The sequence below is a fragment of the Dipodomys merriami genome, unplaced genomic scaffold (genome assembly GCF_024711535.1).
Source record: "Dipodomys merriami isolate MVZ:Mamm:240054 unplaced genomic scaffold, mDipMer1.0.p SCAF_144, whole genome shotgun sequence".
Classification (NCBI taxonomy): domain Eukaryota; kingdom Metazoa; phylum Chordata; class Mammalia; order Rodentia; family Heteromyidae; genus Dipodomys; species Dipodomys merriami.
In genome coordinates, this window is record NW_027202760.1 from 2,208,213 (window position 1) to 2,214,470 (window position 6,258).

A 6,258-nucleotide genomic window follows, 5' to 3' on the forward strand; every position below is an offset into this window, starting at 1 on the left:
CTAACCCTAACCCTCACCCTCATCCTTACCTTCACCCTAACCATTAATCTCAGCCTAACCCTCACCCTAAACCTCACTCTAATCCTAATCCTCAACCTCACCCTCACCCTACCTCAAACCTAACCCTAATCCTCACCGTAACCTTAACCCTCAACCTATACCTATCACTGAGTCTCACCCTAACCCTCACCCAAACCATAAAACTAACTGTAACGCTTACCCTCACCCTCTCCCTAACCACCATCCTAACCCTTACCCTCACCCTAACCCTAACCCTCACGCTAACAGTCACCCTCACCCTAACCCAAATTCTAACCCTCACCCGAACCCTAACCCTAACCCTATCCCTCAACCTCAAACTAACCGTCACACTAACCCTTACCCTCACCCTAATGATAAGCCTAACCCTCACACTAACCCTAACCCTCACCCTAACCATAATCCTACCCCTCACCCTAACCCTCATCGTAACCCTAAACAAAACCTAACCCTAAACCTAACCCTCACCTTCACCCTCAACCTCAGCCTAATCCTAACCTTAACCCTAATCCAAACCCTAATCCTCACCCTAACCCTAACCATTATCCTAATCCTAACCCTAATCCTCACCCTAAACCTAACACTCAGCCTAACTTTCACCCTAAACCTAAACCTAACCCTAACGCTCACCCTCACCCTAAACCTCACCCTAACCCTTAACCTCAGCCTAACCCTCAGCCTAACCCTCAACCTAACCCTAACCCTAACCCTCACCGTCACCCTCACCCTAACTCTCACCCTAACCCTAACCCTAAACCTCACCCTAACCCTCACCCTAAACGTAACCTCAACCTGTACCCTGACACTAAACCTAACCCTCACCCTAACATTAACCCTAAAACTAACCCTCACCCTAACCCTTACACTAAACCTAAACGGCACCCTAACCCTCACTCTCACCCTAAACCTCACCCTAAACCTAACCCTAACTCTCACCCTCAACGTTGCCATCACCCTAACCCTATTCCTAACTCTAACCCTCACCCTAACCCTAACCCTCAAACTCACGCTAACACTCACCCTCACACTACGCCTAAACCTACCCCTAACCCTGAACCTCACAGTCACCCTAATCCTAACCCTAACCCTCACCCTCACTGGAACCCTAACCCTAACCCTCACCATAACACTAAACCTAACCCTAACCCTAACCCTCACCCTCACCCTTGCCCTCACCCTGACCCTAATCCTAACCCTAAACCTCATATAAACCTCACCCTAACCCAACCCAAACACTCACCCTAACCCTAACCCTAACCCTAAACCCCACGCTAAGCCTAAGCCTAAGCCTAAGCCTAAGCCTAACCCTAACCCTAACACTAACCCTAACTCTAACTCTAAAGCTCACTCTCACCCTAACCCTAACTTTAACCCTAACACTAAACCTAAACCTCATCCTAACCCTAATCCTAACCCTCAGCCTCACCCTCACCGTAACCGTAACCGTAACCCTAACCCTAAAATAACCCTCACCCTAACTCTAACCCTTACCCTCACCCCCAAGCTTGGACTAAGCCTAAGCCTAAGCCTAAGCCTAAGCCTAACCCTAACCCTCACACTCACCCTCACCCTAACCCTAACTGTAACACTAACCCTAACACTAACCCTCATACCATCCCTCACGCTAATGCTAACTCTAAACCTAAACCTCACCCTCATCCTAACCCTCACTCTCACACTCACCCTTAGCCTAACACTAAGCCTAACCCTAACCCTAACCCTAACCCTAAACCTTACACTCAACCTCACCCTAACACTAAGCCTAAGCCTAACACTAACCCTAACCCTCACTCTCACCCTATCCCTCACCCAAACCCTAACCCTAACACTAACCCTAACCCTAACCCTCACCCTTAACCTCACCCTAACCCTAACTCTAACCCTAAAGCTCACCCTCACCCTAACCCTAACCCTAACCCTAATCCTCAGCCTCAGCCTCAACGTCACCATAACCTTAACCCGAAGCCTAACCCTAACAATAACCCTATCCCTAACACTAATCCTATCCCTAACCTTCACCTTAACCCTCACCCTAAACATAACCCTAATCCCACCCTCACCCTAGATCTCACCTTAACGCTAATACTAACCCTAACAATCACCCAAAATGTCACATTAATCCTAACCCTAAACCTGACACTAACCTTAACCCTCACACTCACATTCACCCTCAAACTAAACATAAACCTAATCCATAGCATAACCCTCACTCTCACACTCATCCTAACCCTACCCCTAACCCTAACCCTCATCCTAACCCTAATTTCCAACCTAAGCCTAACCCTCACCTTAACGTAAACCCTCAACCTGAACCTAACCCTCACCCTAACCATAACCCTAATCCTCACCCTCACCCTAGCCCTCACAATAACCCTAATCCTAACCCTAAACCTCACCCAAACTCTCACCCTAATCCTAACCCTAACCCTCACCCTAACCTAACCCTCACCCTCACCCTCAGCTTCAGCCTAACCCTAAACCTTATCCTAACCATAACCCTCACCCTCACCCTCATCCTAACCCTACCCCTAACCCTAACCCTCACCCTAACCCAACCTCCACGCTAAACCTAACCCTCACCTTAAAGCTAACCCTCACCCTAACCCTAAGCCTAACTCTAACACCAAAACTCATCCTCACCCTAACACTAACCCTAACACTAACCCTTACACTAAACCTCACCCTAATGCTAAATCTAACCCTAAACCGCATGCTGACCCTAACCCTAACCCTCACCCTAACCCTCACCCTCAGCCTAACCCTAAGGCTAAGGCTAACCCTAACCCTAACCTTCACACTCACCCTCACCCTAACCCATACCCTAATCCTAATCCAAACCCTAACCCTAACCCTAACACTCACCCTAACCCTCACCCTAACCCAACCTCCACGCTAAACTTAACCCTCACCTTAAAGCTAACCCTCACCCTAACCCTAAGCCTAACTCTAACACCAAACCTCATCCTCACCCTAACACTAACCCTAACACTAACCCTTACACTAAACCTCACCCTAATGCTAACTCTAACCCTAAACCTCATGCTGACCCTAACCCTAACCCTCACCCTCAGCCTAACCCTAAGCCTAAGCCTAACCCTAACCCTAACATTCACACTCACCCTCACCCTAACCCATACCCTAATCCTAATCCAAACCCTAACCCTAACCCTAACACTCACCCTAACCCTCACCCTAACTCTAACAATAACACTAAAAATAACCCTAACCCTAACCCTCACTCTAACACTAACTCTAAACCTAAACCTCACTCTCACCCTAACCCTAAACCTAAACCTAAACCTAACCCTAACCCTCACCCTGACCCTAACCCTGAACCTCAACATAAACCTAACCCTAACCCTCACCCTCACCGAAGCCCTCAACCTAACCCTAATCCTAAACCTAACCCTCACTCTAACCCTCACCCTAACCCTAACCTTAACACTAACCCTAACACTAATCCTATCCCTAACCCTCACCCTAAAACTCACCCTCACTCTTACACTAACCCTAACCCTCACACTAACCCTAAAACTCACCATAACTCTAAACCTCACACTAACCCTCACCCTAGCGCTCACCCTAACCCTAATCCTAACCCTAAACCTCATCCTCACCCTCAACATAACCCTAACCGTAACCATCACCCTAACCCTCAACGTCACGCTAGGCCTAAGCCTAAGCCTAAGCCTAAGCTTAAGCCTAACCCTCACACTCACCCTCACCCAAACCCTAACTGTAACACTAACACTAACACTCACAGTAACACTCACCCTAATGCTAAATCTAACCCTATACCTCATCCTCACCGTAACAATAACCCTCACCCTCAACCTCACCCTCAGCCTAAACCTAACCCTAACCATAATCCTAAACCTAACCCTCACCCTCACCCTCACCTTAAACTTAAACCTAACCATAACCCTCACACTCACCGTCACCCTAACCGTAACCCTTAACCTAACCCTCACCCTATCCCTAATCCTAACCCTCACGAAAACCCTAACCCTCACTCTCACCCTATCCCTCACCCTAACCATCACGAAAACCCTAACCCTCATTCTCAGCCTAACCCTCACCCTAACCCTTACCCTCACCCTAACCCTAACCATAACTCTCACCTTCACCCTAAACCTAACCCTAACGATCACCATCACCCTAACCATCACTTAAAACCTAACTCACACCCACACCCTAAACCTCAGTCTCACCCTCACCCATACCCTCACGCTAATCCTCACCCTCACCCTAAACATCAGCCTAAGCCTATCCCTCACCCTTACCCTAACTCTCACCCTCACTATCACCCTCAGACTAACCCTAATCCTAACCGTAATCCTAACCCTAACCCTCACCCTCAACCACAACCACAACTTAACCTTAACCCTAACCCCAATCCTAACCCTAAACTTCAGCCTCACCCTAACCCTAACCCTAACCCTCACCGTAACCCTAATCCTAACCCTAACCCAAACCCTAACCCTCACCCTAAACCTCACCCTAACCCTAAACCTAACACTTACCCTAACACTAACCCTCAGCCTAAACCTCACCCTAACACTAACTCTAACCCTAAACCTCATCCTCATCATAACCCTAACCCTCACCCTCACCCTCAACCTCATCCTAACCCTAAGGCTAAGACTAACCCTAACCCTAATGCTTACACTCACCCTCACCCTAACCCTAAACCTGAACCTTTTCCTAACCCTAACCCAAATATTCATCCTAACCTTCACCCTAACCCTAACCCTAACACTAACCCTAAACCTAACCCTCACCAAAACCCTCACCCAAACTCTAACTCTAACCCTAAACCCCACCCTCACCCTAACCCTAACCCTCACCCTTTCCTCACCCTCACCGCAACCCTAACCGAAACCCTAACCCTAAACTTCACCCTCAACCTCACCCTAACCCAAACCCAAACCCTCAACCGAACCCTCAGCCTAACCCTCATCCTCACCATCACCCTCAGCCTAACCCTAACCCTAATTTAACCCTAACCTTCACCCTCAACCTAACCCTAGCCCTAACCCTTACTCTCACCCCAACCCAAACCTCCACCCTAAACTTAACCCTCACCCTAACCCTAACCCTTATGCTAACCCTAACTCTCACACTAACCCTAACCCTCACCATAAACGTAATCCTACCCCTCACGCTACCCCTCACCCTACGCCTCACCCTAACCATAAACGTAACCCTAATCTTAACCCTAACCCTAACCCTAAACCTCACCCCAATCCTAACCCTCACCCTCACCCTCAACCTCACGCTCACCATAACCGTAACCCTAACCCTAACCCTAACATTAACCCTAAACCTAAACCTAACCCTAATCCTAATCCTTAAATTCACCCTCAAACTCACCCTAACCTTAACAATGACACTAATCCTAACCCTAAACCTAACCCTCACCCAAATTCTAACACTCAGCCTAACCAAAACCATAACCTTAAACCTCATCCGAACCATAACCAAAACGCTCACCCTCAACCTAACCCTAAATCTAACACTAAGCCTACCCCTAACCCTAACACTGACTCTACCACTCACGGTAACCCTAACCCTCAATTTCACCCTAACCCTCACCCTAAACCTTACCCTAACTCTAACCCTAACCCTAACCCGCACACTAAACCTAACCCTCACCCTAACCCTAACACTTACCCTCATCCTCACACTCACCCTCACCCTAAAACTAACCCTAACCGTCACCCTAACCCTCACACTAACTCTAAGGCTAACCCTAACCCTCATTCTCACCCTAACCCTCACGCTAACCCTAACCCTAACCCTCACTCTAACCCTCGCCCTCACAATAACACTCACCCTAAGTCTAACCCTCACCCTAACTCTAACCTTCACACTCACCCTCAGCCTAACCCTAAACCGAATCCTATCCCTCACCCGCACTCTCAGCCTAACCTCAACCGAAAACTAACCCTAAACCTAAACCTCACCCTCACCCTAACCCTCACTCTAACCCTAATCCTAACCCTAAACCTAATCCTAACCCTCAGCCGCACCCTAAACCTCACCGTCAGTCTAACCCTAAACCTAAACCTAACCCTCACCCACACCCTAACCCTCAGACTCAACCAAACCCTCACCCTAACCCTAAAACTCACCCTAACCCTAACCCTCAACCTCACCCTCACCCACACCCAAACCCTAATCCTCAGTCTTACCCGAAATCTCACCCTCATCCTAAAC